Below are 23,397 nucleotides of genomic sequence, written 5' to 3'. Positions count from 1 at the left end.
CATATGAAGGTTTACTAAAACTGTTTTTAAATTAAATGCTGAACAATATGGCACAGTTTTATTTCATTACGTTAAGTTTAAGTTCTAAAAGTGTGGCATAAATACCACCTGCAAATATACAAATTACCTTTATTTTGAATTTAATTTGTGATTTTTACTTTGAATAGCTTCTGAGCAACGAGTTTCAGAATCACAGTATTTTATTAAACTACGATAACTTTGACCATTAAAAAAAGACCGAAAGTTCTTGTTTATCGCAGCAGTGAGTTTGCAGAAGATATTAACGCCTACCAAAGGTGACAGAAAATTGAACCCTCACAAAAAGTGTAAGTTTCCCTGCTGTCTGCAGTGAAATGGAACAGGCCGTCAGCGGCCAGAATCCACAGTGATTTTGGCGGTATACAGAGTTCAGGTGCGAATTATGCGACGCGCTGCTTCGCAGATTTAATTGGAAATGTTTATTGGTTGATGGGGATTGATGCTCTGCTCTGCTACACTATCAAATTAGATTTGGCCCACGAGACACTATTAAACTTCCCGGAACTCCAGTGCCAATAATGAAAGGCTGTCGACTCATAGGAAGGGATCTGGCCACTGGACCAAAATGTGTTCACCGCTAACAGTTCACATACCACCTCCTACTTGCTACCAGCTTCTGCCATCGATGATCTCAATAAGAACAAAATAGCAATACGGCTCAAAGTCGACAGGGTAACAGATACACACGAATGTCACTCTCAAATTTTATCGAAAACGAGTGTAATTTATTCCTTTCCACTACCCATATCGTTGAATGAATCACTACTGTGAAGCTACTGGCTCCGCAATGTGATGTTCACTGTTAGGCAACCCCTACCTAGAACACTGGAAAGTTCAACCAGAAAATCCACGTCCTCGCAGGGGAGCGGACTTTGGGCATCTCTAAATTTTATATTCCAAGAAATAACTCGGTTGCTCGCGAAGGGACTCTTACCTTGTGAAATAAACCATCAAAACACTAACGGAGCGCCTTGGTCAAAAAAGGAATCGGTTACCCGCTTGTGAAGGTTGGGTCAATACATGACCTGACTAATACTTACTGAGTAATATACTGAAAACATCGCGTTCAATGGCTTTGAGAGCAAAACTTTGTCAACCGGTCTGAGTAAAAACCTTAAGAGGTTTAATCGTATGTAAAATCAGTAACTGGGTCAAAATCATCTATTCATTCATTCAGTGACCAAACTGGCACCGAAACGGAAGATGACAGAAGAAAAGGCCGCAATACTGAGTTCGGTCTTACAAAATTGTTTCACCGTGGAAGATCGTAACACGGTTCCTTCTTTCAATCGTTGTACGGATGTCGAAATGGTAGATATGAGAAAACCGATAGCGGAATACAAAAACAACTACAACCGCTTAGTAGTGGAATGGCGTCAGGACCAGAAGAGGTACCTATAAAATTCTACAAAGACTGTGCTAAAGAACTCGCTCTCCTGCTGGAAGTAATTTATCGTAAATCGCTTGAGCAACGAAGGGTACCTAGCCACTGGAAGAAAGCGCAGGTAATTCCCGTTTTTAAGAAGGGCCATAGGACAGAGGCACACAACTATAGACATTTATCTTTGACGTCAATCTGTTGTAGAATTATGGAACATTTTTTATGCTCAAGAATTATGACGTTCTTGGAGAAGGAAATTCTCCTCCATAAAAGTCAACAAGGATTCCGCAAACAGAGATCCTTCAAAACTCATCTCGCGCTGTTCCTCCATGAAATCCACAGTGCCGTCGACAGTGGCGCTCCAGGTTGATACCGTGCTCCTTGACTGCAGGAACGCACTGCCGTTTGCTGGAAAAAAAAAAAAAAACCAGCTTATCGAGTATCGGAGCACATTTGTGACTGCATACAAGACTTTCTTGCAGACAGTACTCAACAAGTCGCTCTTAACGGAACAAAATCGACAGATGTGAAGGTAACAGCCTGAGTGGCCGAAGGGTGATAGGACCGTTAATGTTTACAGTATATATAATAAATGATCAAAATGAAAGCGTCGGATGCTCACTAAGTCTGTTGACAGATGATGCAGTTGTCTATAACAAAGTATAAACGCTCAGTTACACTGCTCTGGCACTGAGGACGGAAGATTGGATTTTTCAGTGTGAAACTGATCACTGCATATTGTATCGATGTAGTAAACACACAATTCGTATCCTGCGCCATACAAAACCGCCCATTTTGCATCATGCATATAGCTATCGACCGCCAGACACTCGCACATAAACCGCGAAGACAGACAGCGTAAGCACATCCACCGTAGGTATACTCCTCGCAGCACTAGATATTTCCCGCGAGGTTGGGCGGTCATCCACCACTGACCAGAGCGCCCTCAGCGGACCGAAGTCAGTCTGCGAACTGTTGTACAAAGTCGAGCTCGTTTCGCCTCGGTACAAAGCCGTTACTGTTTCTGGCCCTGACCTGCTTGCTTGTTTGCTTTCTACACCCATTTCCAGACTCTGGGATTGCAAAAACATATGTAATTTCACATGGTTTGCCAGAATATCATACCATTTTTGCGATACTTCTCGATATCATGCACATAGCAATATTACTTGCATAGTGGTATCATTTGCGCAGTATAATGTCGAAGATATAGACTGGATATTATTTCTCTAGAAACCCGAAACATTAGCGATGTGCAGCGTGCCGAAAACCACTGAATAACTAGAAACTTCTCTCGTGTGCGAAGACATTTACGTGAAACCTCGAATAGAGGAAACTGATATTTCGACTTGCGAATACCGATGTCGGTGGTATAACAGATTTCAAATCATCCTTATAATTTAGAAAGTCAACTAAGGTGATTCTCATGTCTAGAGAACCAGCAAATGTGTCTTCCATTCGTCTTGCACCTGCTATATGCACTCAACACACACCAAAATTGATGTTCTCTCAACCAAATAAAGATGGGAAATGTGAAGAAGCATCAGACAATTTACATGGGAGCGAATAATGGTCCAGCGCAAACACACGTCCATATCGAATCTTCTCAAATTTCCAAGCAATCACGAAAGCTGTCCAACACATACTAAGTATTAGTTCGCTATTTGGCTGTCTAGAGGACGACATGGTTAAATCAGCTACATTTCTACGTCCCACCACGCCTTTCCAATCGGACGGCTCCTGCTTTTAGTGGGAAACATGAATTGTTCCTACTACAGGCCACCACCGGCGTGCCACGCATCCCTAGACAGAATCCTCCTAGTTTCAAAAATGATTCAAATGGCTCAGAGCACTATGGGACTTAACATCTGAAGTCATCAGTCCCTTAGAACTTAGAACTACTTAAACCTCGCTAACCTAAGGACATCACACACATCCATGCCCGAGGCAGGATTCGAACCTGCGACCGGAGCGGTCGCGCAGTTCCAGACTGTAGCGCCTAGAACCGCTCGGACACTCCGGCCGGAAAAGGGAGATGTAATCGTCAACAAACCGCCAGATGTTAAAAAACACTATCGCAACAACTACTGTATGTTACTGTCACAAGTGGTCTTGGTCCTACAGGTGCACACAAGTCTCCGTGTTAAAAGCTATACTGGCTTCATGAATTGAGGTATGGCATTACCTTCTAATGATGTGCTTTTTTAAAGACAAATACTGTGACACTGATTTGTAGTCGGTGACCACTGGAGTATATATTATCAAGCCAACAATGCGGTTACAAGTCGCCGACGGTGCAACCTCGTAATAAAATTACTGAATTTAGAAAGTGATTCAGCTAAGGGATATGGTATGAAACTGGTATTTGCATCTCCTCGTGCCACCACTATATTATGTTTCTCAAGTATTTGTAATGAATTCTGCCGCGCGGAGTGGCAGTGCGGTTAGAGGCGCTATGTCAAGGATCGCGTGGCCCCTCCCGCTGGAGGTTCGAGTCCGCCCTCGGGCAGGGTGTGTGTGTTGTTTTTAGCATAAGTTAGTTTAAGTACTGTGCAAGTCTAGGGACCGATGATCGCAGAAGTTTGGTCCCTTAGGAATTCACACACATTTAATGAAATGCATTCTGTCTCGATGCCATTTCAGATGTTTGGTGATATATCGACTGGATTATAGGCGATTGTTAATTGATAAGGATCACAAACAGTGGATGGTGTGCTGATTGAGATCGTAAGAAATGTACACTAGCTTTTCAGATCTCTAGTGCTTCACTTTCTGGTAGATATGGTCTATGATTTTGAAATCATGCCTTTCCATTCAACCACATACCTGCTTTGTATCAGATGGAGAAGTCCTTGAATGATTACAGCCACTGGTGAATCATATTTCTGGCACTCTCATAACTTGAAATGAGTCACCTTTCTCGAACCTATCTGCTACAGTAAAATTTTAGATAGTCCCTATGCCTCTTGCAACTGCTGCCATTTCTGCAGCTTTGCACATGTGGTCGTTCCAATTTGAGTCAGAACTGAGAAGTCGGAGAGAGCTTTATTCACCACCTTCAGCAACTCGTGTAGAAACAGAGTGACCTGATTTAGTGCAACAGGACTGTGTTTTGACCATTTGAAGGAAATAGGAACAAGTTGTTGAAGCTCCGCCAACAGTGTATCATATGTAAGGTCAGCACCAAATGAAGCCTGCTCGTGCAACACAAAGTAGTACAAAAGACAGTACAGGAACTGGGAAAAGGACAAGGATTTTGCTAATGCATTGTGGTGCGTCCGCAAACTACTTACAGATAATGCAGTCTGAAGCAAATCAATGTCTCTCAGGGCCCATTCACGTCTATCAGCCCAACATGCTAACATCATTATTCTGTACCATCCAACAGAGAAAAATTACGAACTATAAAAGCTCCACTAATTTCATAAAAGAAAACTCCTTAAGATTTTTACTGCATCTCTCTCCTCCCATACATCGAAAACAAATACCGTCTGCATGCCAACATCGAACACATGTGACAATCCTATTAAATATACAGGTATTGATTCACTGCACAGACCAGTGTAAAGTTGCATTGCATGTACTGTACGAGGATGACCATATCCCACAAACTATACTACAAGTCGCAAGAGACGCTCGCTGTGACCCTGTGTCGTTGTTTCAAACATTGTTTTTTCTGCTGTAACACGCTTTGTACACTGCCATACGTTTAGTTTTTTTCGCCACGACTTAGAGGTCTGTGACAGGTTCTAAACCGACGTTAACACGTTCTGAAATATTGCTTCTCGCAGAGAACTAGACGTCACACGGTGTAAATCATGTTGTTACTGCTGCTACCATACCACGCCACACATAATGGATGATTTTAAATAAAAGACAGCTACAGCATAAGGTGGCTGGAAAAGTTTGGTGGCATTTTGGAGCGTTTCCAAACTGCTGTCCGAAGGTGATTGACGACCTCTACATTTCAACTCATCTGTCACAGTGACAGAATAGCTGATGGCTCTGCGTTCATCATATTGCACTCATGTACGTGATCACTGTTTCAGTGCTAGCCATCCCCAGAAGGTATTGCCTCTCCATCAAAACTCTTTCTCCAGCTCAAACAAGCGATGTCAGTTAGTCATTATGTTGTAACCAGTGGACAGATGGGCTGGAAAATACACCGTCAATGTACTGTAATAATAAGCATCACAGTTGATAGTGTGAACAATTTTAGCAATTTTACAGTAATTTCAACACCAACCAATGATGCGACAGCATGTCTCCCAATTTCAGTATCATCGTTAAACTACCCCTTCTCTACTTTGCGAGTATCATTGCAAATGTAGATAGATGACTGTGCAGTACATCCATTCATTGTTAATTCTCGAACATATACATCATCAAAGTATAGCAGACAGTGCGCTACATATTTCTAGCATCTCGAGCACAGTGGTTAATTGGCGATCTGTCTCTATGGGGATGGGAGTCAGAACATTCTTGCAGTCGTAGGACAAAATTAGAAACTGAAAGACCCCCTCGCACTGTGTTTGACCAACCCACCCTGCAGCGCCATTACCGATTTAATCTGCAGCTGACCAGAAGTAGACCGCTACATTTCGCATCTTGTGAATGAATGGAGCTTGCTGAGTACTCGTCCATCCAAGTGCACAACATTTCTCCAGATGCACCCATGTCGAGAAGCTTAGCACTTCGTATTGGTGTATAGTAACAGATTTGAAAGTGTTGTGATGTAATAGCAGACAGTTATGATGAGCACGAAACGGATGATTTTTATGCATGGTGGAGCTCCAGATGAATGGAGTTCGCGGCATTTTACGTAAATCTACTATACAGGGCTATTACAAATGATTGAAGCGATTTCATAAATTCACTGTAGCTCCATTCATTGACATATGGTCACGACACACTACAGATACATAGAAAAACCCATAAAGTTTTGTTCGGCTGAAGCCGCACTTCAGGTTTCTGCCGCCAGAGCGCTCGAGAGCGCAGTGAGACAAAATGGCGACAGGAGCCGAGAAAGCGTATGTCGTGCTGAAGTGCACTCACATCAGTCAGTCATAACAGTGCAACGACACTTCAGGACGAAGTTAAAGAAAGATCCACCAACTGCTAACTCCATTCGGCGATGGTATGCGCAGTTTAAAGCTTCTGGATGCCTCTGTAAGGGGAAATCAACGGGTCGGCCTGCAGTGAGCGAAGAAACGGTTGAACGCGTGCGGGCAAGTTTCACGCGTAGCCCGCGGAAGTCGACGAATAAAGCAAGCAGGGAGCTAAACTTACCACAGCCGACGGTTTGGAAAATCTTACGGAAAAGGCTAAAGCAGAAGCGTTACCGTTTACAACTGCTACAAGCCCTGACACCCGATGACAAAGTCAAACGCTTTGAATTTTCGGCCCGGTTGCAACAGCTCATGGAAGAGGATGCTTTCAGTGCGAAACTTGTTTTCAGTGATGAAGCAACATTTTTTCTTAATGGTGAAGTGAACAGACACAATGTGCGAATCTGGGCGGTAGAGAATCCTCACGCATTCGTGCAGCAAATTCGCAATTCACCAAAAGTTAACGTGTTTTGTGCAATCTCACAGTTTAAAGTTTATGGCCCCTTTTTCTTCTGCGAAAAAAACGTTACAGGACACGTGTATCTGGACATGCTGGAAAATTGGCTCATGCCACAACTGGAGACCGACAGCGCCGACTTCATCTTTCAACAGGATGGTGCTCCACCGCACTTCCATCATGATGTTCGGCATTTCTTAAACAGGAGATTGGAAAACCGATGGATCGGTCGTGGTGGAGATCATGATCAGCAATACATGTCATGGCCTCCACGCTCTCCCGACTTAACCCCATGCGATTTCTTTCTGTGGGATTATGTGAAAGATTCAGTGTTTAAACCTCCTCTACCAAGAAACGTGCCAGAACTGCGAGCTCGCATCAACGATGCTTTCGAACTCATTGATGGGGACATGCTGCACCGAGTGTGGGAGGAACTTGATTATCGGCTTGATGTCTGCCGAATCACTAAAGGGGCACATATCGAACATTTGTGAATGCCTAAAAAAACTTTTTGAGTTTTTGTATGTGTGTGCAAAGCATTGCGAAAATATCTGAAATAATAAAGTTATTGTAGAGCTGTGAAATCGCTTCAATCATTTGTAATAACCCTGTACTATCAATTTTAAAGTATAGGTATAGTGTCTGGGATCAGCACCAGGAGGGTATTGGTAAAAGAGAACATAAATACACGCACTCCTGAGGCTAGAGGGTTCTGCACTTAAAACAGGCTATAATGTTAGATCGCTTGTATTTCCGACCTATCAGTCGTGTGGAATGAAGTGCTGTGAATATTCCAACGTAAGAAATATATTTCCAACGCATGACATACATCCTTCTTACAGATTTCTCTACGATAAACTATGGTAGCAAACTGTAAAATGAAAAAACTACTTCCTTAAAACAGTGGCTCTCAGTGATACATTCACAATATAGTTTTCCAGAGATGTTAGTGTCCACTGTTCACAACCGATCACGATTCAGAAATTTTGCTATGCCCAAATCAGTCCTACATAAAATGATAGTTAATAATGGAGAATACCTCTTACAAGGAAACGGAAAACGCATCACAGCGGCGTCCGACATGTGAAATTACACGTCATGCCGCCACTAACTCTTTAAACAGCACATATGTCAAGCATATGTATACATGGGGATTCCAGTGTCTCACAAACATCTATCAATAACTTAGAATTATCTTAGTTATGAAACTGAAGTCTCGATTTTATACCCAAGATGCGACAAAGGAATGGAGTACATCGCATAAATCTACGTTCATTTAGAAGAATGTGTCGAAACACGATGGCTCTGTTTCATCACACATGAAATGGAAGTCCTCTGATGACTGAGAGGTCTGCTGTTAATGATCGCAAGTAGACAGTGCTCAAATTCACATACAGCATACGTGGTTGTATACGAGTCGAATGCAGGCTATGTCACGCGACTGATGCATCCTGACAGAACAGTGGAAAAAATGGTCAAATGACCTGTAGAAACATCTCCCTCTCTAGAATGCATTATCAGTCTGCCATTAAATCGTACTTCGTTACAGCTCAATATCAATCGATCACCCCGTCCACTCTCCATGTAAGTTTAGAGGCAGATGGTTCTGTTTTCCTGAAAAGCGTCAAATACAGTGGTTAACTCGCATGTATCACTGTTACCTCAATAGACATACAGTAGAATGCTGCCTCGAGAAGAAAACAATTGACTGTTTCCCTGGTCCCATCGCTCCCATGTCGAAGTTACATCTGATTCCTCTTGCTGCAGCACACTCGTCCTCTAGACGGCCGAATAGCGAACTAATACTTAGTATGTGTTGGACAGCTTTCATGATCGTGTGGAAATTTGAGAAGATTCAATAATGACACGTCTTTGCGCTGGACCATTATTCCTTCCCACATAAACTGTATGATGCTTCTTCACATTTCCCATCTTTATTTGGTTGACAGACCATCGACTGAGGTGTGTATTGAGTGCATCTAGCAGGTGAAAGACGGGTGGAAGACACGCTTGCTGGTTCTCTAGACATGAGAAACACCTTAGTTGACTTTGTAAATTATAGGGATGATTTGGAATCTGTTGCATCACCAACATCGGTAATCGCGAGTGGAAATATCAGTCTCCTCAATTTTTTTCGATGTTTCACGTAAAGGTCTTTGCAGACGAGATAAGTTTCTAGTTACTCAGTCGTTTACAGCACGCTCCACTTCGCTAAAGTTTCAGGTTTCTAGCGAAATAATTTCCACTCTGTATCTTCAGAATTATACTGCGCAAGTGATACTGCTATGCAACCAATATTGCTATGTGCATGATATCGAGAAGTATCGCGAGAATGGTATGATATTCTGGCAAATCATTTGAAATCACATATTTTCTTATAACCCCAGAGTCTCGAGATGGATATTGAAAGTAAGCAGGTCGGGGCCAGAAACAGTAGCACATTTGCACCGAGGGGAAATGAGCCCAACTTTGTACAACAGTTCGGACACTGACTTTGGTCCGCTGAGGGCGCTCTGGTCATGCGTTTGGAGCAGATGACTTGTGACTGTCAGCAGCGGTGGATGACCGGCCGACATCATGGGAAATATCTAGTGCTGCGAGGAGTATACCTATGGTGCATGCGCTTATGCTGTCTGTCTTCGCGGTATATGTACGAGTGTCTGGCAGTGTATAGCTATTTGCATGATGCAAAAGAGGCGATTTTGAGTGGTGCATGATACGAATTGTGTGTTTACTCTAGCGACATGGTATGTGGTGATCAGTCTCACACTGAAATAACCAACCTTCTGTCCTCAGTGGCAGAGCAGTGTAACTGAGCAAGTGTCTTTCCATATTTGACGATCTGTAGGCAACTTTTGCAGGGTCAGTGCAATATGGAAACCTGTACAAAATAGTTTTACCACTGAAACTCTCGTCTGCAGAAGGAAAAAGGCAGACAGTGCTTCCACACCGTCAGCATCAGCAATTTGGCAGGTAAATTAAGTAAAAGCTGATCGGAATGCTCCATTCATTCGCAAGACATCCCTTGTTCTGGGACATAGGAGCCTCTACACAGCAGTGAGAATGTTTACATTTTGTAGACGTTTGTTGAAAGCAGGACTTAACGATTTCCAGGAAGGGTAACACATGATGGATGGGGTGCCAAACTTCGACTATCAGGAGGAATGCATTCGGCGTTATTCTGGGCTGTTTTCGTAAACATCTTCTGTTAGGACAAGAATTTCTATGTGGACAAGCTGAGACATCAAGAAAGCTCCTACAAAAGCGACAGTTAACTATTTCTGTGGCATTTTACGATTTCTGGGAGGTAGACCTGGCTATTATTTACATAGGCATAAGACATTGGTACAACATTGAGAACCTTTTAGCTGCAACTGCCATGGTAAGTTGTTATGTGAACATTTTGCAGCTACGCACCACTCACAGTAAACACATGCGCAACTATAGGAGTCTCACATGTCCCCTTAGGATCGCTAGAGGGAATGCACCCTGTGCTATTCTGGGAAGCACTGCAACAGATTTCTATAGCGCATTCAGAGGGGAGACTTGGCTCTTATTTGCATAGACCTGTGACGTCAGTATAACATTGAGAACCTTTTAGCTGCGTCTGCGAGGGTGAGTCCCTCGGCAATTAGGTTTTCACTGGACTGCAGGGAGAGGGGCATCGCGACAGAAATGGTAAACACGTTGCTGTCCAGAGGGTGACTTAGCTCTTATTTACATAGACATGAGACATCAGTATAACACTCGTAGAATTCAAACTGTATATCCGAAAATAGATGCGTCTTTCACCTGCTGGCTGCAGGTGACTGTGGCACCCCAGGGTTCGTCTTCCCGACGCTGTCTTGCGTCCGGCTGGCCCTGCAAAGCGCCTGTACGATGGCAACGGCTTCGGCATGTGTGCACGTTGGAGCCTATGATACATTGTGGTTGACGATTGTTCCAAATTGTTTTTTATGTGAAATGAGTGTTTGTGCACTCCATTATTTTCGGCTGTTTAAGCTTTGTGAGCATGTTGGCAGAGCGTTATACAGCATTATTTCGGTAATTTACCATTAGTTTGCAGGTTGGTATGTTGTGTATTCTGCAGAGCACTTTACATGAGTTATTTTGGTAATTTATGAGTAGTTTTCAGGGCTGTAGGGTGTGTATTGTGACCCCAAGCACAGCAGAACTAGTGTTTTGTATGAGTGTAATAAATGAACTATGTGAAATCCATTCCTAAATAAGTTGTTTCGAAATAAAGTAGACTGCTTCCTCTCTCCAGCAGCCCTGAACAGGCTGCGTCCTTTTCCCGTCATTTCCCCCACCTCTCCCCCCCCCCCCCCCGGACCGCCGTCTATGATTACATCATGGAAGAGAGTACTGCCCCCTCTGGTTGTGGTACTGTGTATTAGGTCAGCAGGGCTCTGGACCTCATGGTGAACACGCTGGATGGAGCTACTGCCTGAAATTGGTTAAATAAAGACTGCCTGCAAAATAAATATGTCCATGTTACCAAGCACAGGCTCAGTCGTTTCCCCATCAATTCCTAGGAAGAGGAGGTGGTCGGATGACTTAGGTTAATGGAGGTAGCCCAAGTGACCTACTTTGAGACCAAAATTTGAATTTCCCACCACGACGCCATTGCGACAATTCCACAACTATCGCCGCCATCTTGGATCCGCCATGTAAAATAAATTTGGCAACAATGCAGAGTGGGGCCATACAGAGGTTGTCACACTACTTATGTTTCGTCACGGGATCGTTTAGTTGACACATGAGCGTTACAGTGATGGTCAACAAACTGCATTGGCAGGCGTTACAAGAAAGGCGTTATGTACCACGGAGAGATTTACTATTGAAATTTCGAGAGAGCACTTTCCAGGAAGAGTCAGGCAACATAATACTTTCCCCTACATAAGTCTCACGTGGTGACTATGCGGAGAAAATTCGAGAAATTACAGCCAATACAGAGGCTTAAAGCCAGTCATTCTTCCCAAGCGCTATTCGAGAGTGGAACAGGGTTTGAGGACTAAGTTAGTGGTACATAAAGTACCCTCCGCCACACATAATTAGGTGGTTTGCTGAGTATTATGTAAATGTGGGCTCTGCTTACCTGTCGCAACGGTCGATCACACTCTGTCCACCGAGCGAGGTGGCGCAGTGGTTAGACACTGGACTCACATTCGGGAGGACGACGCTTCAATCCCGCGTCCGGCCATCCTGGTTTAGGTTTTCTGTGATTTCCCTAAATCGCTCCAGGCAAATGCCGGGATGGTTCCTTTGAAAGGGCACGGCCGACTTCCTTCCCCGTCCTTCCCTAATCCGATGAGACCGCTGACCTCAATGTCTGGTCTTCTTCCCCAAAGAACCCAACCAACACTCTGTCCCACTTATTCCTTGGAGCTGAGCTAGCTGCAAAGGAGGAAGTTTCAGAAGTGGTGTCTGCAGTTGAAATTCTAGGTGTGGCAGATTCGCGAATTAAACAAAAATAAAACTGATTAATGATAAATAACTGCCTAAAATATTCGTTTTACAAATTTAAACACCTTCATCTTGCTACAGACGACCTTATTTGCTACAGACCTGTTCCATCTCCACATTAAGGCATCTTAAGTGAACAGAGTCACAGAGTATGGGATAATGAGATTTTGTTTTTACATCCGATATTTCTAGAATAGAAAACAGTTCACGTTCTAACTTTTACGTAAATTAATTACTACTTGCAGTTATTCGCTACTGCTGCCGAAATGTGCGTTTCATCTTGTTAGAACTTGCGTAGTCGTCAAATATGGGTTGTCCAGGAAACCTGCTTTCTCGTATCGCTAGACAACATTCAAGCAAATCGTATTAATGAGTTTTATTACAAAACGAACAAACACAATACTTAACTTTGTGTTACACAGATGTGTCGCAAGCAAAGGGCTACATGCAGAATAAGCAATGTTATTCAGTAGACACATTTCCCAAGTCTGGGTTACATAGATTGTACAAATTAAGTAGCTAGTGTCGATGCTGCTACTGAACTCGCTAATCTTGAAGCTACTCTTCGACACTATCGTTTCCGAATGGACTTTACGCAGTAACACATCTCATCTGATCATAGGTTAGAGGTCGCACTGACATTCTAATTATGACTAATTGACATATCTTCACATCACGATCTTTTTGTTCCGTAGTTCTCATATTCCGTAAGTTAACTGCTCTACAGCACCAATACTAGTCTGGCACTAACTGCAGATAAATAAGAAGAGAGGCATAAAACGAAGCAAAGTTACAACAGAAATCGCTCACTGTTCTCAAAAGAAATTTGAAACAGTACGTTGAGGGCCTCTACGTGGTGGGAGGGATTGTTTGATATCATCATAAGAGATGAACAAAAGTCGATTTGTAAGACGTAGGGGATAATATTAGAACTTGACAGAACATTGGAAGACTTGTGATCAAATAAGACCGAAGGCATAGATAACTTTTCACAAAAATTTCTAAAACCGTTGGGGAAAGTGACAACCAAACGAGTAGTCAAGTTTGTTTCTATAATCTATGAGGCTGGAGATACACCATAAGCCTTTCGGAAAAATATCATCCACATAATCCCGACAATAACAAGGACAGGTAAGTGCGAGAACTATGGCAGAATCCGCTTAACATCTCATGCATCCAAGTTCCTGATAAAAAAGCATACAGAAGAAATTAAAAAAGAAATTTTGGCATCTGCTCGATGTCTATTAGTACTGTTTTAAAACATATGAAGTCAGAAGACACACTGTTATGTTGTTGCGTTTGATAATGCATGCGAGACTTCCAAGAAAAATCAAGACGCTTTCATCAGACTTCTTGCCCTGAGGAGAGAGTTAGACAGCGTAAAACTTTCTTAGAAAAAACGTATTTAAGCTTTAGACAAAGAGAAGTAGCGCACAATATGTACAAGGAGAGAGATAGAATATTTACAGGGCCTATTAACGGCAATGAACTGAATACTAAGCACAGAATATGTATTGACGGCGAACACACACAAGAAAAGGAAGAAAGTAATGAGGAGTTGCAAAAATGAGTTTAGTCATGTAGTTGAAAAAACGAGCGACTCCCGTTGTATTGGAAGCAAAATAACACATGCAGTGTGCTCCTTGCTAGAAGAAGTCTTACTAATTTGAGGAAGAAATTTCCGAGAACGTCTTTTGGACTATGGCTTTGTGCGAAAGTGAATCGTGGGCCCTGGAAACTGAAGAAAAGAAGATAATCGAAGCGTTCTGAGCTGCAACGCTGTAGAGTGATGATAAAAATCAAATGGACTGAAACGAAGAGGGTCTCCGCAGAATGGGGAACATGTTTAAGAACACCAACTACAAAGACGGGACAGTACGTGTTACGACATTAGGGAATAACTTCCATGGTACTGGATGGAGCCTTAGAGGAAAAATTAGAGGAAGGCGTAAATTGGCAGATATCCAACAAAGATTGGAGCATGTTGCGTGCAAGTGCTACTTTGAGATAAAGATGATGAACAGAGAGGAAGTTGCGGCGCCCACAACGGATAACTGCTGATAAAGAAAGATAGTGTTCTTCCTGTAGTGTCGTCGTCGCCACTGTTGAGTCTTGTATCAAGAGAGCAATGGAGAGGATGTTGTTATGGGTGGCCGGTATCCTCTTTCTACAATACAAATGCTCACATGAATTAAACGGTTTTTCTTATTTACATGAACAGGAAGCTACCTGTCTTCGTTAGAATCCATGCATTGTGGTACAAGCTGTTTCGTAATAGTCCTCTTGCAGACAATAACGGTATTCTAGATATTACAAACTTTAGTATCCTATGGGTAAAGTACAAGTCCCGCTACGTCCTGTCGTAGCTTAAGCTCGCTCTGCTGGTGAATGACAGATGCCAAACTAGAATGCGAGTGACAATTCGTTGCTTGGACATCATTGGTTTTTAATCATTCCATATTCTTTTTAATGTGCCAGCTCGTATAGACTCAGTCACGGTTCGTCGTTGCGAAGGAATGCAGACGGGCGGAACCCCTCTCTGAACGAATACGTACGTTTCCGCCCGCTCGTCCTTCGGCGGATACTGTTGCGAGCGATTGGCCGCCGTGACCTGTCAGGTGCGGGGCTATAAAGCAGAGCCCTCGGGAAGAAGTCAGTCACCCGCTGACAGGGCGCGCGGCTGAGCAAACACACTGCGACAGCCGCGTAAATATACCCGCGGCCGCGGTGGCGCGGGGAAGCCCCGGGCACGGCAGAGCACGGCACGCCACGGCACAGCACGCGAGGCGGCGAGCACGTGGTGGGGCGGCCTGAAACCAAACCCCAGCCAGCACTTGACGCGCCCCATCCGCCCCGGATACCGCCGACGCCCCGTCCACGTCACTGTCGCCGTCCCAGACGAGTCTTTATTTTGGGCGCAGCCAACGGGTCCAGTCCCTCACGCTGCACGTTCGGCGACAATCCAGTCCTACTTCGACATACAAACTGAACGGCCATCAAAAGTCTGGTTCTGCCATTTCGGAATTTTTATGTTATTTTTTTATTTCACACTTCTACTTCCTTAGGAGCAAACTGAGGAGCAAATCTCCAGGGTGATGGAACGATTCAGCACATGAAGTTCACACCAGAGAAGTTAACGATAAAATTTACTATAAACTTACGCAAACGACAAGCTGCTGAGCATGTATCAGAAAAATTAATAATAAAACACAGGAATCGATTTAATTTTTTTCGAGCAGGTTCTCGAGAGAATATAAAGATTGATCCATGAGACAATTCTTTAGTTTAGTCTTGAAAGTGAGAGCATTACTTTTCAGATTTTTTAATTCTTGTGATAGTTTATTGAAAATGGGTTCAGCAGAACACTGCACGCTTTTCTGCACAAGAATCAGGGGTTGCGATCCAAATGCAGATTGGGTTTCTGCCTGGTATTAAGTGAGTGAAAGCTGCCACTTCTTCCGTATAAGCTCATTGTTGTTACAGCAAACGACATTAATAAAATAAATACAATAAAAATAAATAATATATACATATATAATATATTTAATTAATATAATATAAAAAATTTATAATAAAAATATATATAATGAAATATAAATAATTTGCAGATTCCTGAAGAGGGGTCCACGAGAGGTTTGCAAACTTACATTACATATTTCTCTAGCTGTCCTCTGTGAGCCAAAAATATCCTCTGTCAATGGAAAGTATTAACCCATAATATAATGCCGTATGTCATTAGCGAATGAAAATGGCAAAGTAGAATAATTATTGTATTGGGTTGTCATTTACTGCAGATACTGTTCTAATGGCAAATATAGCAGCATCCAGTTTTTGAACAAGGCCCTGATCAAGGACTTTACATGACAGCTTGTCACCTACCTCAACACCTATGAATTTGGATTGTTCAGTTTCTCTAATCATGTGACCATTCTGTGAAATCTGAATGTCGGTTTTAAAAAGCATTCAACAGCCAAGATCCCACAAAATATTTTTTTTTTTTTTTTATTATGTAAGACAACTAGTTTCAGCAGACTATGTTGTCATCTTCAGGTCTTAAAATCTTTTGTTGTGAAACATGTTCATTTTACAAGAAAAGACTTTAAGGCCTGAAGATGACAGCATGGTCTTTTGAAACTGGTTGTATTAAATAAAAACGATATTTTATGCAATCTTGGATGTTAAATGGTTTTTGACAATTAAAGGGATCGCTCTTCAGTTCTCACAAAATGAGTAAATTCAGTCAGGTCAGATTTAGTAGAATTGTGAACTAGAAACTGTAAAGAGTGTCTTACTGTGATTTAGCATCAATTTATTTCTACAAGTCAGGAATCGCACTATTTGATACACAACCGACGTTGCACTCACCATCCTACACTATCAAGCTAATGTCGTCAGTAAGTAGAAATGTTGTAGAATCACCCGTCATGTTAGAGGGCATATCACTTATATCTGCAAGAAACAGTATTAGTAGTTCCATCACTGACCCCTGAGCCACTCCCTGTCCCCCATCCCTCCTCACTTAACGGTGCCCCAATCAGACGCCATGTCACAACTGTTCTCATTACTCTACTCAGTGGCCTTTTCCTGTTTCTTCTTAAAGTATGACACGAACCGACCGTGAGATACTCTTGTTATTCCATAATGGTCGTACTGTGCAGTAGTATTTTGCTGTCCACACAAACAAACACATTCGTTAATTCAAACAGGACGCCTAGTGATTGCGACTTTTTGTTTAATCCGTCCAGCGCCTCACAGAGGAAAGAGGACAAAACATTTTCGGTTGTCGAACTGTTTCTAAAACCAAACAGTACGTGTGACAACAAATTACCTGAAATGAAACGATCATTTAGTCTTATGTACACAGGCTTTCCAATGGCTTTTGTAAACACCGATGGTGTAGAGATATAGCCTAAAATTATCTGAATTGTGCTTTTCTCCGCGTATGACACCGGAATGCTGCGGCTAGAGGCGTGGTATGGCACGAGTGTAGACACCATATCTGAGCAGTCTGGTACAAATAAGCGTCTCCTGAACATGGTAGCACGTCATGAGTTAACCGACTTCAAGCTTGGAGTGATATTCGGCACAAGATGCTTGGCTCATAGCATACCAGACATTACACAGTTACGGGAAGCTCCGAGGTGAAAAGTGTCCAGGCTGGATCTGCATTATAGCAGAAACATTTTTTCCTCACGCGAAGACCGCCGCACACATCTCGTCGGCTCCGCAGAGGTCTTACGGGGTCGGCCGACGGCCTGCAGAACGACTCCAGACGCCTGGTGAGAGTCCGTGCCTGTTGTGTTGGAGCAGTTTTGATGCTCGTGAAGGAGCGAATGGCTATTAAAGTCACATCCAGGGACTTCCGCAAGTTTGGCACTCAGTGTATAATCCACAATGTGTGTTGCCGGAGGGTATAATAGCCTATCGGTAATTTGCTCTTCTAGATCTACATGCATACTCTGCAAGTCACACTTAAGTGCCTGGCAGAGGGTTCGTCGAACCACTTTCACAATAATTATCTGTTATTCCACTCCTTCCTTGAATACTGCTGTAACCTGTGCAACTTCCGAGTTTTGGGTATGGATCATTCGTCGAGCGGGTGGTTGTATATAATTGGTAAGTATGGAGCTAAGCCATCAGCAAGGAGAAAACGAACATCGATATCTTTCCATGCGAGCTCTAATTTTCCTTCTTTTATTATAATAATCGTTTCTCCCTGTGTAGGTCCGCTCAACAAAATGTTTTCGTATTCGGAGGAGAAAGTTGGTGATTCAGATTTCGTGAGAAGATTCCGCTGCAACGAGAAACGCCTTTGTTTTAATGATGTCCACCCCAAATCATGTATCATGTCAGTACCACTCCCATTATTTCTCGATAATACAAAACGTGCTGTTCTTTTTTGAACTTTCTAAATGTACTCCGTTAATCCTATCTGATGATGATCGCACATCCCGCAGCAGTACTCCAAAAGAGAACGGACAAGCATAGTGCAGGTAGTCTCTTTAGTAGACCTGTTACATCTTCTAAGTGCTCCGCCAATAAATCGCAGTCTTTGACTCACCTCCCCCATAGCATTTTCTATGTGTTTTCTCCTACTTAAGTTGTCCGTAAATGTAATTTCTAGGCATTTAGTGGCATTTACGGCTCTTAGATTAGATTGATTTATCGTGTAACTGAAGTTTAACGGATTCGTTTTAAGCACTCACGTTGCTGACTTCACACTTTTCATTATTTAGAGTCAACTGCCATTTTTTGCACCACACAGATTCCTTTTCTAAATCTTTTGCAGTTTGTTTTGATCTTCTGGTGAATTTACAAGACGATAAACGACAGCATCATCTGCAAACAACCTGAGACAGCTGCTCAATTTGTCTCTTATATCATTTATACAGATAAGGAACAGCAAAGACCCTATAACATTATTTTGGGGAACGCCAGAAATCATTTTTGTTTTATTCGAGACGACTTCCCTTCAATTACTTCGAGCTGTGACTTCTCTGACAGGAAATTACAAATCCAGCAGCATAACTGAGACGAGATTCCATAAGCACACAATTTCACAATTTGAATACAAGCTGCTTGTGAGGCACGGTATCAAAAGCCTTCTCGAAATCTAGGAAATACGGAAGCAAGTTGAAATCCTTTGTCGCTAGCACTCTAAACTACGTGTTAGTAAAGAGCTAGTTGTGTTTCACAAGAACTATGTTTTCTAAATTCGTGTTGGCTGTGTGTCAAAAGACCGTTCTCTTTGAGGTAATTCATAACGTTCGAGCACAATACAAAATCAAGCTGCATATAGACGTTAATGAGACTGGTCTATAATTTAGTGGATTACGCCTATTGCCTTCCTTGAATACTGCTGTAACCTTTGCAACTTCCCAGTTTTGGGTATGGATCATTCGTCGAGAAGGTGGTTGTATATAATTGGTAAGTATGGAACTAAGCCATCAGCGTACTCTGAAAGGAACGCAATTGGTGTATCCAGTCTGGACCGGAAGATTTGCATTTATTACGTGATTTAAGTTGATTCACTACTCCGAGGATATCTACTTCTGAGCTATTCGTCTTCGCATTTATTCTTGATTCGAACTACAGAATGTTTACTTCCCCTTCTTTGGTGAAGGAATTTCAGAAGGTTGTGTTTAGTAACTGCGCTTTCGCAGCATTTGGTAGTACTTCTATTGCCGTCGCACAGAGACGACATTGATTGTGTCTTGCCGCTAGCATACGTCACATACGACCGAAATCTCTAAGGATTTTCTGCCAAGTTACGAGACAAAGTTTCGTTGTGGAAACTATTATAAGCATCTCTGTGTGTGAAATCTTATGTGTGTGAAATCTTATGGGACTTAACTGCTAAGGTCATCAGTCCCTAAGATTACACACTACTTAACCTAAATTATCCTAAGGACAAACCTACACACCACGTCCGAGGGAGGACTCGAACCTCCGCCGGGACCAGCCGCCCAGTCCATGACTGCAGCGCCCTAGACCGCTCTGCAATCCCGCGTGGCAAGCATCTCTCAATGGAGTCTACGCTAAATTTCGAGCTTCTGTAAAAGATCGCTAGTCTTGGGGATTTGCGTTCATTTAAATTTGGCATGCTTTTTTCGTCGTTTGCTATCTTTTCAAATTGGAGATGTGTTATTCGTTTCTCTTATGTAATGATGAAGGTTATTCCAGAGGCTGGTTCCTGCTACATAAAATGACTTCTAGAAAGTAGCTGAGTGATGAAGTGGAACAGAAAAGATTTTGCTCTGCTGGGAACGAATGGTTCTGTATCTAGTTCGGGCAAGAGCGTTAAGGTCGAGAACAGATATGAAGGGCGAAATACGTTGATAAGACAGCAGAGGCGACATAGTATTTGGAAATTTCTGCGTTTGTCTGCACACAGCCAGGATAACTGTGCGTATGATGACCAAGTATGAGCATAGAGACGAACTCACAGGTATCTCGAATATAGGGGTTCATAACCAGTTCCAGGCGCAGTCAGATTTCCTAAGAAAGAATTTCCGCAATAATATGTAAGTAGGCTGTTTATGTTTTCTTATTGGCAACGTTACGTAGCGCTCTGTATGAAAATCACTGGCTGTGCTGTGTGCAGTCTGTGGCTAGTTTGCATTGTTGTCTGCCATTGTAGTGTTGGGCAGCTGGATGTGAACAGCGCGTAGCGTGGCACAGTGGGCGGTGAGCCGCCAGCAGTGGTGGATGTGGGGAGAGAGATGGCGGAGTGTGTCAGTTTAAGCACAGTCGTGTATAATTGTTCTAAGGGGGCGTTTCATATGTCGACCCTTAACCGAGGATACCTCACTGGAATCTTCTGATTTTTTTCTTGTTAGTTTGTGTAGTTAGTGTAGCTTTTGTTTATTGCTAGCGCGTAATTATAGAGAGAATTTCCTTTGTAGTTGTAGTTTTTCATTGTTGTACAGTAAAACAGTTGTGGCATGCATGTAGATTTGCAGCAAGTATTTCGCAGCTGCGCTTGCAATTAACGAGATATTATTTTCAGTGCTACGTTAATGTGTTCTCTTATTTTTGCTCTTCAGATTGTGCTTTTCTGTGTTATTGTGTGCAATATTGTGACAATAATGGCGTGTGAAAAACGTAATACTAGGCTCCAAAGTAAACTGAGAAATGACAGTGAAGACGAAAGCAGTGTGTTAGCGCCACTGAGTAATGAATTAACTAATGTCCAAAGTAGTAATTTGGTAATTGTACATAGGGAAATGGAGCAGGCTGCAAACAATGGTGTAGACAGTAAAACAATTAGTGAACAGGGAAGCATTATCGATCGATCGATTGGCAATAGCTTGCCTCAGGAATCCGAAATGACAGGACACAATCTTGCAAATACTGTAGATTCAGGTTTTGCGTCCTCACCATTTTCTCAAATAAGTCAAGACACATTCTCTGCTTTTCAAACTGCGAATATTGCCGGTTCAAATGCATTGCCGAATAGCACTGAGGAACATGTTTCAGACACCAGTGCATTGTTATTACAATTAATGCAACAAATGGGACAAAAGCTTCAAAAGTTAGACACAATGGAAAAAAATCTTCAAAAGTTAGACACAATGGAACAAAATCAGAGACAAACACAGCAAAAGCTTCAAAAGTTAGACACCACACTTGAACAAACACGTGAAGATTTAACTACTGAGTTACGTAACATTGAATCGAAATGTCAAAAAGTCTGTAATGACGTAAAAACACAGATTTTTTCGCGGCATGAAAATGCATTACAGAATCACGAAGCAGCCATAAAAGAACTGCAAACTATTGTTCATCAAAATCATGAGATCTTGCAAGCTAAAATTGACTTAGTTGCATCTACCGATTCGGTTACGCAACTTGCAAAAACTCAAGAAAACTTAAAGGACACAGTAGATACACTGAAAATTGGTTCAGAAAGACACATGGAGGAAATTAGTTCATTATCAGAGAAAGTAGTTGAACTTTCGGATCAGCTAAATAATTTATCTACAAAGGTAGATGATAATCTGAATGACACAAAACCAGTAGTCTTTAATGACACAGAAGAGTGCAAACAAATTAGGAAATTCAAACAAAATCTAAATCAAATTAATACGCAACACCAAAGAGAAATCCGCGAAGTACAAGATCAGTTGACACAGGTAATACAGGAATTACATATTTTAGAGGCTATTCGTGCTCCCATACGGGAAGAGGGACATAGAAATACGGAACAGCCTCAAAATAATAACACAGGGCACTTCGGAAATTATGAAAGAAATTGGCAAGGTACACCGAATTTTGAAATGGAACCGGCGAAACGACGTAACAATGACCGACATGCGACTCGCCGACATGATGATTTTGACTATAAGCTGTTCATTACTACATGTAAATTCAAAACATTTAAGAATTCTGGCAACGACATTCATCCACAAGCGTGGCTTCATCAATTCTCTCATTGTTTTCCACCCAACTGGTCATCAGAACACAAATTAGAATTTATGTGTGACTACTTAGAGAATGAACCAGCTGTAAGAATGCAATCGGTCATTCACGACTGCCACAGTGAAGGAGAATTTTACCATGCCTTCCTCTCAGCATATTGGTCTCAAGCCACACAAGACCAAGTAAAACATAGCATCATGATGATGAAACGCTTTGAACAATCTGAATTTTCCAGTCTTGTCACATATTTTGAAGACATGTTGCATAAGAATCAATATCTTTCAAACCCATACAGCCCTTCAGAACTCATCCGCATTTGCTTAATCAAATTGCCTGAAGATTTAAGACATATTATTTTGGCAGGACGTTGCAAAGACGACATTGAAGCTTTTCAGGGACTCTTACAAGAATTAGAAATTGACACTGACAATCGCGGAACGCGAAAACAGGAACACAACAATTACAGGTCACATCTGTCGCAATTCCACGATGAAAGAAATAATAACTGGACACGACAAGGCTATTCTCACAACACAAATCGTGACCAAAACAGACACCATCCGTATGACAACCGTTGGCAGAATAATATTTACAGAGAAAGATCGCTTTTCCTTAGTAATGGATGTGACAGAGACAACCATAGAAACAGACAATATGGGAACCAAAATAATTATTATCAAGGGAGACAGAATAGCTTCAGACGCAACGGTCCACCACACAGTTACTATTCTGGGAGAAACTCTCCACCACATGACCGACAAACAAGAAACTACGTAAACTACCGACAAAACGACAGACCTGAATTCCATCAGAACTGGCGAGCTTCAAACAGGGCAGGGCCTTCTCGTCAAGGTGAATTTGTAGAAGTTAGGTCTCCTAATCCCAATAACGACGCGCGCCAACAAAGGAACAGACAATGACTCGCACCGCAGGAAGCCACGTGCACCGGCTGGCTCAGAGAAAAATAACATAGACGCTAACCTCGAGAAAAATTTTAGCATTCCTCACCGACGTACACCGCATGA

The sequence above is a fragment of the Schistocerca serialis genome, chromosome 2 (genome assembly GCF_023864345.2).
Source record: "Schistocerca serialis cubense isolate TAMUIC-IGC-003099 chromosome 2, iqSchSeri2.2, whole genome shotgun sequence".
NCBI classification, from domain to species: Eukaryota; Metazoa; Arthropoda; class Insecta; order Orthoptera; family Acrididae; genus Schistocerca; species Schistocerca serialis.
This window is presented reverse-complemented; position numbering follows the sequence as displayed.